This window comes from Manis javanica, chromosome 9 (assembly GCF_040802235.1).
Source record: "Manis javanica isolate MJ-LG chromosome 9, MJ_LKY, whole genome shotgun sequence".
In the NCBI taxonomy this organism is placed as follows: domain Eukaryota; kingdom Metazoa; phylum Chordata; class Mammalia; order Pholidota; family Manidae; genus Manis; species Manis javanica.
Window position 1 is genome coordinate 80701765 of NC_133164.1, and position 12528 is coordinate 80714292.

Sequence of the window (12528 nt, forward strand, 5' to 3'; positions counted from 1 at the left end):
CATTCAAATCCTCCAGTTCAGGGTGTAGTCTTCACCCCTTCACAGAGGCTGTTAACCCCCACATACTGAAGTACACAAACCCATGGGTATCTTCTTGGGACATTATTTTTTCTGTAGCTTTGGCAGGAGGGAGAATTAAATTATTCAGCTGATGATGTATAACATTATTTTTATATTAAACATGGATATATTATGGAATAGAGACAAAATGTGCTTGGTTTTTTTAACATAAAACAAGAGACTTCAAAAATAATTTTGTTCTTCTGAAAAATGATTCACATCTTCTCTATCCCAGGGAGCTAATTTTATTCTAATATTATCTCTGTTAGAATTTTACCTCCTCCGTAATTTCATTGAAGCATTCATTTATAACAAAAGAGTTTTAGCAGGGGAACTAAGCTAGATTGTTTGTTGTTTATTTGTTCCTTTGATTTGTGTGTGTCTTGATTCAGATGGAAGATAAGCCTTAGCTATGGCACAGAATGGCCTATGGAGCTGTACATGAAAAATAGGTTTGTAACTCCTGGCCACAGATTGCTATAAACTACTCTAGTTGACATATATGAATGGATTTAACATTTTATTGTGCATCAGCTATATTCTTTACAATATGGGAAACAAATCAACAAACAAATTGTAAAATTTTGACATGGCTCAGACTGGGCACATCTATTAGGGAAAAACGTTGTTCTTCCAGCACGTCATGTGGCTACTTGCCTCAAGGATGGACAACATCAGAAGAAAAATGTCAAGTACTTTCTAATCACACTACATGGACACAGACATGTTTATTTATTCATAAAATCATTCTACTGCTGGTAGAATCCCTGTAGTTTTAGTATACAAATCAACTTAGGCAACTTTAAATGAAAGAATAAGAATCCAATAAACCCAATTATATTTATTTATTTCTCTTCAAATTCTCTGCTTTATCTTTGCCAAGTATTGTTTTTTTCATAGTGGAAATCATGAAGTCAGGAAATGGTGTGTTCTGCTTTTTCAAATTAATTTTAATTTTAATAACCATGTGTCAGCATGGTTTTCACAGTTGACACTTTCATAACTCTGCTTGATAAAATTAATTTTATTTCATACTTTAATGCATCAGCATGAACCACACACTGGACATTTTTATAGCTCCTCAGTGATCTTCTATGTAATTTGACATATTTTACTTAGCCATCTTCTACTCTTAGATGACGCGGTCTGGCCGCGCCTAGTCGAGCAGGTCCTGAAGTGAGGAAGGGTGGCGAAGAAAATAAAGAAAGACAGAAAGAACTGGGAGGGCTGATGCTCCTGCACATCTCCAGCAAAGCTTTATTGGGTGCCAGGGTATTTATACAGCAAAGACATACACGATTTCAAAAAATAGCCTTATCCAATAAACAGTCAAGCATAGTATTGACGTCAGCAGTAGTCGGTCAAAGGTAGGCACAGCAGGGCTCCTTCAGTTGCTCCTGGAATGCGTGAACAGGATGTTCTTTGTTCTCCATTCCTGCCACATCAGCAAGTGGGGGAATGGCATAGCCCACTCCCCACATCTCCCCCTTTTTTATTTTATAAGAGGGTGGCAGTGCCTGTCTTAGGTGTTCTTGGACGACTCATCTGGACTTACCCATCATTGGTACCCACATTCCATCATGAGGGCCCTGTCTTAGGTTGCCAGAGGTCTCCAAGACACTTACCCATCATTGACTAACCTGTCCCCTTCTCAATATCTGGCATAGGGGGGTGACTTTTCAGCTGAGACATATGTAGCTCTGCACCAAGGTGCAGAAATGCTTTTAAACTCATTTTTAGGAAACAAGGCAACAAGAACACAATGAGAAACATACACACAATGGCTGCACATAATGATAACAGAAAATGAGGAAAGGATTTAGAACTTATGATTTACAAGTGGAGGGGCCATCTGCAATTTCAAATGATGCAGGTCTCTTAAGGCTTGCCAGATGAGTTTCCACATGCTGCGAAGGACACAAGGCCCTAGTAACAGCAACAAAAGCCATAAAATGCTTAAGGTTAAGAGAGGTGCGACAACATGCCAGAGACTATTCAGGGGGTCCCTGAACACATCTTTTATCTGATTTAATATATCAGATGCAGTTTTGGCTGCAAATAGGATATAATTTAAATAGTTCTGTGGTGACCAGAGATATAACTCCCCCTTTTTTGTTTTTTCCAAATGAGCTTTAAGGGTGCCATGGGCACGTTTTATAGTGCTTTGCTTTGTGGATTATGTGGTATCTTAGTTTTGTGGGAAATATGCATTACATGGCTGAGATCGAACATGTTGAAAGACAGACATAACTTGAATATATATATATATATATATATATATACATAGGTTTTAACAAACTACTAGTTAAATTGCTTACATACATTAACAGAATAAGAATACAGATAGATAACAAAGGCAGACTTACAATTACTAGTTATCTCTAATGAAATTTAAAAAACTAGTTAGATAGCTTAGGCATTTGTAAAAACTTATTGACAGTATGAGGGATATCATCTAATTGATTTTGGGTAGTTTGAGAAAAATCAGATAAATTGAAACAGCACATTTTTGGAAATTGTTCACATCTTACATGCTCTTTTAACAGCAGACAGTCCACAGCAGCGCGATTCTGAAGCACCGCAGCTCGCAATTCTCTTAGTTTTTGGTTGAGTTCAGATAATACAGAAACAGTCAAATTTGTTGTTTTGCTATATGCACAGGCCAGTTTAGATATCTCTTTCTGCATTCCAATGACAAGTCTAGGAACTGGCAGGAGGAATGCAGCTGCAACTGCAACAGCGGCAGGATCTCAAAGTTTCAAGTTTTCATGACAATCAGATGGCAGAGCTAGGAGAAGCTTCTTGTGCTTATATTCAGGTGGTCTGTTAGAGCAGGAAGAATGCGTCCCACCCCACAAACACCTTGATAGTGTGAAGAAAGGGCTTGATATGTTTTGTTATTACACAAAAATTACCCAACCATTTGGAAGTCTATATCTAGAAGACTATTTTACAATGATTGAAGAATTACAATAAGAGGGTACACAAGTACAATTAATACATATACAATCAGTAATTATAGTAGTATTAACAGGTAAATTTAATTGGGCATCAGGAGCAAGCACTTTAGGGGGAAGAGTGATGTTTATGCCTGAGATATTAGTAAACACCGTAAGAGAAAGTCTTATGCCTATTAAATTCTTCAACAGTTCACTGATAGAGGAATTTCTTGCTACACAAAAAGATGACTTGTGCAACTTTTGGCTCACGAGTTCTTGTAACTACAAGTTAGGTGTGGAAAAATTATTTTCTGGAATGAGTGATATATTTAAATACACCTAATTATTCTTATACAATATGACAGGAGTTCTTTTTTGAAACTTTTCACAAGTATAGCTGCCAATATCTTCTCGGGACAAAGCTGCTTTATAAATATCATAATGATCACCATCTCTAACAGACCAATCAGCAATATCATTCTATCTAAGTTTTCCTCTATCATGTGTCTATACATTTCTTCTGTAGTATGTACATACATAAGTGCCATTATTGGAAATAAAAAAAGATACTATTATTTAGTGGGCTTCAGTTTTCCGTGTTTGACATGCAGACTTTTGCTGGGAGCGAGCCTATGGACTTTTAAGCAATACTAGTTATGTAAGTCTTAAGACAACAGCAATCATTTCTGCAGTAAGGCAGAGTTGTTCTCCTAGCCAAATCAATATAGATCTTGCAGTCAGATTGCTAAGCAATGTCTCCTCCTCTGTTCTTTCCACTGGCCTTCTAACCCTGCCAAACTCCTGCTTCTCAAGAACACCTGCTGCCCCAGGGCAAAGCCCCACCCTTAAACCTCCCTCCCAAGGGCCCCCACCCACAAGATGGCAAACTTCCTGCTTCTCTTCCGGGTCCTCGGTTCCGCCGGCACCAACTGAAGACCAATCACCTCTTTACATATATTTTCATCACAACCTATATAAATTGAGCCTGAGAACAATAAAATTGGTCAGCTTGATCAGACATCCTGTCTTGCTGTCCATTCTTTGTGTCTCTTGCCCCTTCATTCTCTCCTCCAGGTCGTCAACCCCCATTGATAGTCCTGCGGGTCGGGACAGACTTTTGTTGAGGTTTTTTGATGGTCACCTTCTGGAATGACTCCTCCAGAGGATGTTGATGTTGGAAGTTCTCCTTCATATCATATCTGAATTCATTTTCTGGGCGGCCAGATCAAGCATTGATCCTCTGTAAAAACACAAGCAAACCCCTTGCCCCACACCTTGATATGATCTTTATGCCATAGTGAAGAACCCATTGGAGACTACCACACAGGAATTGTTGTTGTTTCAGAAAAGGAAGTATTATCAGAAAAATGTACCTCTACCACTGACCATCTATCACCCTCCAGAAGATCAAAATTAAGGATATGTAAAGCATGCACCAATCGTCAACTTGCAACTAATTTTATTATATTGGGGAATAATCCCCCCTCTTTGTATCAATAAATGATGTTTAAGAATAAGATGACAATATTCAATGAGAGCTTGACTTGTAGAATTGTATGAAATGCCTGTGTTGTGAGTGATGTTATATAGCTGAAAAAATGTATGTAACACAGAGGAGAGGTAAACTGGAGCATTGTCAGTCAGCTTAAGAGATAAAGCTTAAAACATTTTATAAGCAACACTTGAAACAAGAAGCTACAAAATCATTATTCTTTAGTTTACTTAATTTTAAGTAACTAGTACTCAATTTGCTGAAATCTAGTTCTTTACTAGTTTAGTAGTAATTAAACAGTGATTATAAACAAGAAAAGATTTACAAATGACAATGCTTAAAGATTTGATGAGAATTTACTGTAAGATAGTTGATATATGGAAGTTTGGATATTTCTGTAACATAAAACACTCAGTAATAAAATCAAGCATTATTCCTTTAGACAGCACTTTTAAGGTAAGTATATATCAGGTAAATAAGCCAAATTAGTCAAATATTTTCTTTGATGAGGAGAAGAAATTCTACTGATATGTTCCAGGGGCCCTCTGGAAAATATCAGAGTTAATTGAGAGGTAAAAATACCTTTTTAAATTTTGGTTTTGGGAAGCTGTCAAAGGTTTTTAAGGCACTTGCCTAAATAGTGAAAGAAAGGAGCAACACACAGCAGCAATTCACCAGAGAAATCCGCTTTATTAGGGAAAGGTGCTGGGTTATATAGGAAGGGGCATGGGATGATTGTGGTGTTACTTCTACGGGGCTGGTGGCTATTGGATAGGTGCTGGGATTGGGAGGGGGGCGAGAGGTGATTGGGCTTCAGGTGGTGCTGGCGGGAACTGAAGACCCCCCAAAGAGAAGCCGGAAGTTCACCATCTTATGGGTGGGGGCCCTTCATTCCCCCCTTTCTCCTCTATGGGGTTGTGGACGTTGCTTTCTCTCTGACTGCTTCCTGCTGAACGGGGACAGAGAAGGGAGTGAGGGATTGAGGATTGGGAGGAAAGGGTTGATAGGACTCCCCACAGTAAGGATGAGTAGATGTGGACTTCTTCAGGTTGGAAATCAATGAAGGTTCCCTGTAACCATAGGTCAAGGACCTGTTGATTCCAATGGTGCCAAGAGGATATGGGTGTCAGGAGCCAGGCGTCTGCGGCCATTGTTTCCAGGAACAGTTTCCAGTGGAGAGAGGGGTACATCTCAGCGTGTGGTGAGGAGGTCACGTGAGGGTGAGGGATCTTCTGTGGCCAGAAGCTGATAGTTCCTGAGTAAAAGCTGGTTGAAAGCTTGATTAGAGATTTTTCTGGCTTGGGATTTGATGAACTTTATTATACAGGGTAAGAAGAGACAGGCGAGAAGAATGATTATTATGGGGCCTGCAATGGGCTAGACCCAGGTAAGGAGGGGGTTTGTTAGTAATGAGGAGAATGGGTGGAATTGGAAGCAGAGTGGAGGCTGGAGGCAAGGTCGGTGAGTTTGGTAATGTCAGTTTCTACAATGCTGGATTCGTTGATGTAATAGCAGCACTCTTCCCAGAGGAAGACACAGGTGCCGCCCTTCTCGGCTGTAAGCAGATCTAAGGCCCGCCAGTTTTGAAGGGTGACCTTAGTTAGCGAAGTGACCTGTCTTTGGAGAGAGGCTAGGGAATTGGCAGTGGATGTAAGGGCTCCCTCAAGTTTGGTATTGAGATCTCTAACTGCCCATAGTGAGTGACCCAAGGCTCCTCCCGAAAACCCTGCCCCAATGGCTGAGGTGGTCAAAGAGATACTGACCATGATGGGAAGGAAAGCAGCCCTTTTTGTGCATGAGTGCAAGGGAGGTTGGAGCTCAAGAAATTCTGCCATGCTGTAAAGTGTAAGCTGTGGATTAGGGTGACGAGAATGCAGAGTGTATCGGAGTTGGGAGGCAGTGAGTTGAAAAGACGGCCATTACACCAAAAGAAGTGTCCCGGTTGTGTAAAAGTCTTAGAGCTGGAGGTAAGGGTGTAGATAGAGAGGCAGTGAAGTGCGCTGGAGGGGGGTGGAGTTGGGCCTACACAGTGGTGGATGGTGAGATTATCTGCGTATTCTGGTTCCCATAAGGGTATGTCTGCCAGGGGGCGGAGGGGTTGTCCTTCTGCATGGAAGGAGTAGTTGGAAATATTAAGGGTCACGGTGGCCCGCAGTGGACACTGTAGTGATGCGCACAAGAAGCAATTAGTGGTGTTGAGGGTGTGGTTGAGAAAGATGGTGGTGTCTTGAATGAGCTGTAACCAAGAGTAGGAGGAATAAGAAGATGAAGAGGCGCTGTCAAGAGTTTGGATAATGACTTTTTTGGAATGTCTGATATCTGATGCAACTTGGGAGATCTGGGAGTGAGAGGGAACATACTCTCGAGAGATATGAAGGGTACTGTGGGGGGTCAAGGACCCCCCGTAGTAAACTGAGGATGTGACCCCGGTGGCCCATTGAGAGTCCCAGGGATCTGGGATTGATAAGGAGAATGAGCCGTTGGGATATTTCATGAAACGGTTGGAGGAGTAATACTGTGGGTACTGGGAGTTACCCATGTAGTGAATGGCGCAAGACCAGTAGGGACATCCCCTGTAGGTGTCTTGCCATTGCCTGCAATAGGCTTGTCTTTGGTCATAGAGGAAGCAGAGGTAGGGAGAATAAAGGTAGCTGCTAGTGAACACTTCGGTGGAGGGAGGAAAGTGGAGGTACAAAGGCTCAGAGCAGCCTTTCAGAGGGCAGTCTGATGTGGCAATGAGGGCAGTAACTTTTGTTTGATGTTGTGTGTAAGTCTGCCTGACTTTGAATTGCCATACAAAGGAGGCTGGGGTGGCGGGGAAGACAATAGGAATGAGGAAAAAAAGCGAGAGAGCGGTAAAGGAGGAAAAAGTCATGATTCAGGTATGGATGGCAAAGGGGGTGAACGGGAGATGCGGAGCTTCAAGGGATCAGAGGGATGAGGCGTGGTAGAGCAGACAGCATCTTGGGCTGTATCCGAAGGACTGGACTGTGACTGATGGGTCTTGGGTGTCCAGAGAAGGTGGGTCCTGGGTATTTGGTTTCAACCTGGAGATATGAATCCAAGGCGTGACAGAGTTATCAGGCAGTGAGAGCTTGGCGGCTGAGGGGGGCAGAGAATAACTGGGTGTGGACCTTCCCATTTTCGAGTGAGAGAGGGCCAATCCTCTGGTGGCTTATAAAACACTAGTTGGCTGGGCTGTAAGACAGGAGGATTTTGGGAGGCGAATGGATCAGGAAGGAGCCAATCCCGATATTTCCACAATTCAGTGCAGAGGAGAGAGAGTAGTGGAAGGGCCATATTTGGAGGAATTGGTCCTTTATGGGAAGTTAGCCCCGGGGGTAGAATCGGGCGGCCGTACATGATCTCAAAGGACGACAAGAAGGAAGGTTTCTTTGGGAGGGCCCAAATGTGGAGTAGAGCTAAGGGAAGTAAGCGAACCCAGTCAAGGTGTAGTTCTAGAGATAGTTTGGTAAGGATGTCCTTTAGAGTCCTATTGGCTCTTTCTACTTTTCCTGAAGCTTGTGGTCAATAAGGACAATGTAAATGCCAGGGGAACGAGAGCGACTTGGAGAGGTTCTGGATAATTTGGGCAGTGAACTCAGGGCCATTATCTGATTGGAGGGAAGTGGGAATCCCGAACCTAAGAAAGATCTGGGTGAGGAGGATAGAGGCAACCACGGATGCTCATTTATTAGTGGTGGGGAAAGCTTCGACCCATCCTGAAAATGTATCTACTAACATGAGTAGGTATCTGGTACGCCATACAGGGGGCATGTTAGTGAAGTCTATTTGCCAATCTGCGGCGGGGACATTACTCCTTGCTTGATGATCAGGGAAGGGTCGGGCCTCGAGGGGGGTATTAGGGTTAGTGCGTTGGCAGATGGTGTACCTGCAGGTGATTTGGTTAAGTAGGGTTTTGTCTTCAGAAGAGAGAGAAAAAAAAGATTGTAAAAAATGGATCAAGGATTGGGGGCTGGGATGGAACAGATCATGTAAGAGGTGGAAGAGAGACTCTTTGTCTTGGGAACAGAGGGTGTCTTGTGATAAGGCTAAAACTGCAAGGGCAGAAGGATTGTTGTCTGGTGTGTCTTCTGATAGGGCAACTGACCAGGCTACACTCTCGGCTTTGTTGTTACCTCTTGCAATGGGGGAGTCATCCTTTTGATGTGATTTGCAGTGGACTATGCCTAGTCGGTGTGGGAGTTGTGAAGCCTCTAGAAGTTTAGCAATTAAGGCTGAATTAGTTATGGAATTTCCTTTTGTGGTGAGGAGGCCTCGTTCTTTCCATACTGCTGCATGAGACAAGAGAATGTGGAATACGTACTTGAAGTCAGTGTACAATGTGAGAGACATGTCCCAGGCCAGAGTGCAAGCTCTGGTGGCTGCAATGAGTTTGGCCTGTTGATTGGTTGTACCAGGGGGTAGGGCTCATGCCTCAATGACATCTTTGAGGGAGACGACTGCATATCCTGCGTAGTGGGTGCCCTCATGTTTAAAGGAGGAACCATCAGTAAACCAGATGAGGTCGGAGTGTGAGAGGGCTCCTTCGGAGATCATGGAGTAGCACGGAAGGAAGTTGTGAACGGCTTCTAGGCAATCATGCGAGGGAGTATGAGGAGAGTAGGGTAGAGGAAGAAGAGTGGCCAGATTCAGGGGCTGGCAGGGGAGGAAAGAAATGTCTGGATTTTGGAGGAAAGAGGACAGTAAGGTCAGGAGTCTGGAGGGAGGGAGAGTCTGTAAACTTTTGTAGGTTAAGAGATCTTTTAGGTGATGTGGGGACAGAATGGTAAGGGGCACCCCGAATGTTATTTTATGAGCTTCTTTCTGCAAGAGCTGCCCAGCAGCTAATGCCCGTAGGCAGGGGGCCCATCTCCGAACTGTGGGGTCTAATTGCTTGGAGAGATAAGCTACTGGGGCAAAGGATGGGCCATACATAATATTGGCCTAGGACTCCTGGAGCTTAACTGGACCTCTCATGAATGTATAATGAGAAGGGTTTCGAGAAATCAGGGAGATGGAGAACTGGAGCTTCCACAAGGGCTTGATGGAGCTTAATGAAGGAGTGTTGGGGTGAGGATGATAATGGTTCTTCAGGGGGGCCCTTGCTGAGGTCATATAGGGATCTTGCCAACAGGGAGAAGTTAGGGATCCATGCTCTAAAATACCCAGCCAGGCCTAGAAAGGAAAGGATTTCTGTCTTGGTTTTGGGAATGGGAAGGTCAGAGAGGAGTCATTTTCTGCCTAAGGTAATGGACTTTTTTTGTTGAGACAGAAGGAATCCAAGGTAAGTGACAGAAGGGGAAGAGATTTGAGCTTTGATGGGGGATACCCGGTAACTTCTGGAAGCTAGAAGGTTAAGTAGAGAGGCAGTGTCAAGTTGAGACTGTTCCCATGAGGGATTGCAGAGTAGAAGATCGCCTACGTATTGTAATAAGGTGGACTCGGAGTGATTATGATGAAACTGTTTCAGGTCCTGAGCTAGGACTTGTCCAAAAATATGGGGACTATCTCGGAAGCCTTGTGGCAAAACTGTCCAAGTGAGTTGTTCAGAATGTCTTGTGTATGGGTCCTTCCAGGTGAAGGTGAAAAAATCTTGGGAGGACGGGTCCAGAGGGATAGAAAAAAATGCGTCCTTGAGATCTAGGACTGAGAAGTGGGATGCCGAGGCAGGGATCTGCGATAAAAGGGTGTATGGATTTGGAACTAAGGGATGGATAGGGACAATGGCCATGTTGATGAGGCGAAGGTCTTGGACAAGGTGGAAAGATCCGTTGGTTTTTTTTAACAGCTAATATGGGGGTATTAAATGGGGAGTGAGTGGGTCTGAGGTAATTTTTGTTTAAGAGATCTTGAATGATGGGTTGGAGGCCTATGAGAGCTGAAGTGGTTAGGGGGTATTGGGCCTGACAGATATACTGAGAGGGGTCACATAATTTGATAGAGGCAGACAGAATCCAACATAGGACATAGGGCCATGGAGGGGCTTGTAATGTCCCAAACTTTGGGATTTACAGGGTGTATGAGGGCGGAACCGGAGCTTTCATTGGATAGAGAGGTGTCATTGGCTATGAGGGCCATCAGAAAGGGAGTACTGGGGGCTGTGGGAGTGGATATAATTATGGAAACATGGAGGAGAGAAAGGATGTCCCATCCTAGTAAAGGGATGGGACACTGAGGCATAACCAGGAAGGAGTGGGAGAAAGGTATGGGATTGTCTTGGATTGTACATAAAAGGGGGGGGTTTAATGGGAAAATCTGTTTACCTCCTACCCCAACTATAGGAGTAATGACAGGCGTGGTAGGGCCCCGGTATTCTCATAAGACTGAGAAGGTGGCTCCTGTATCTAGGAGGAAGGAGATGGGGTGACCGTCTACTGTTAAAGTAACCGTGGGCTCCTGTTTGGTGATGGAAATGGTCGGGGGCAAGAAGCCCCTGGGCCCCATCAATCTTCTTCTGCCAGCCCCACTACAGCAGGCTTAGGATGGGGGTTGTTCATCCAGCCTCCCCTTCGGGTGGTTGGGCAATCAGACTCCCAGTGGCCCATTTTGTGGCATCTGGGGCATGGTGTGGTAGGAGATCTGGGGGAGGGGCATGTTCTTGACCTATGTCCCTCTTTTCTGCACTTGAAACAAGCTCCTGGGGGGGTTTGTTTGTAGAGGCGCGCCCAGGTTGTGGTTTTTATCAGCTGGGCCAACATTTGGAAATTGGCCTGATCAGCCTTTTGTTTACGGCATTCTTTCTCCTCCTCCCGGTTATGGAAGACTTTAAAGGCCACTGTTAGAATCTCAGTCTGTGGGGTAGTGGGGCCCTGTTCTAACATTTTGAGTTTAGCTTTAATGTTGGGGTAGCTTTGAGCTAGTAAGTATGTCATAAGGACATGTCTTCCTTCAGGTGTTTCTGGGTCCAGGCTGGTATACCGTAATAGGGCTTGAGTGAGTCTGTCTAAGAACTCGGAGGGGGTTTCATCTCTTTTGAATTATGTCTTGGAGCTTTTGAAAATTGACTACTTTACGAGCTGCCTTTTTCAGACCTGCTATTAAGCAGGAGGCAAAAATATCTCGAGAGCGGAGACCCACAGCGGTGTTATAATCCCAGTGTGGGTCTTGTTCGGGGACAGCAGTGGGGCCAGGGGGATATGTGGGGTCAGTCCTGTGGGTTTCGGTAGCGTGTGTTTGGGCAAAGTCCCAAACTCATCTACGCTCTTCAGGGAGGAGAGTATTGGCCAGGAGCATGAAAATGTCATGATGTGTGAGGCTGTAAGACTGGAGGGTCCATTGAAACTCCTTGATGTATGTCATGGGATCAGTGGAAAAGGAACCTAGGCATTTCTCTAGTTGAGCTAAATCTCCTAAGGAGAAAGGGACATGAATGCGCACGATGCCTTCGGATCCTGCTACCTCCCGGAGGGGGGTGATAATTTTGGGAGGCCCTCGGGACCGAGTCTGAGGGGGACTGAAGGGTTCTGGCTCAGTCTGTGGGGGGGAAACAGGTGATGGGGGCAAAGACGCAATAATTTTGGGAGGCCCTCGGGACCGAGTCTGAGGGGGCAAAGATGGAGGAGGCTCCTGGAACTTAGTTAGAGGGGGGATGAAAGAGATCTGCGGGAGGGGGGGAGGTGAGGGGGACGGAGGAGGAGGGGGTGAGGTTGGGGAGGAGATGGTGGTGGAGGGAGGAGAGGAGGGGGAAGGGAGAGGACAGGAGGCTTCTGCGGGGGTGGAGTCAGTGGCGGTGGTGGAGGGTGGAGGGGTTGTAGGAGGGGGAGGGGCAGAAGGGGGAAGCCTGTATGGCGGAGGCTCGTCAGCTGGGTCAAAGGTAATTGAAGAGGGACTGGGAGTGTGGGGAGGGGAGGGAGACGGCTTGCAGGCTAGGAGAACTTGGGGCAGGGAGCAGGTGGTGCAGAGGCTGGGATTTTGAGCTAGGAGGTGAAAAGCTTCGATATGGGGAATCTCCTTCCATTTTTTTCAGGTGCTGGCAGTAGTTAAAAAGATCGTGAGTGATGTTAGGATCAAGAGTTTCCCCTGCGGGCCATTGAT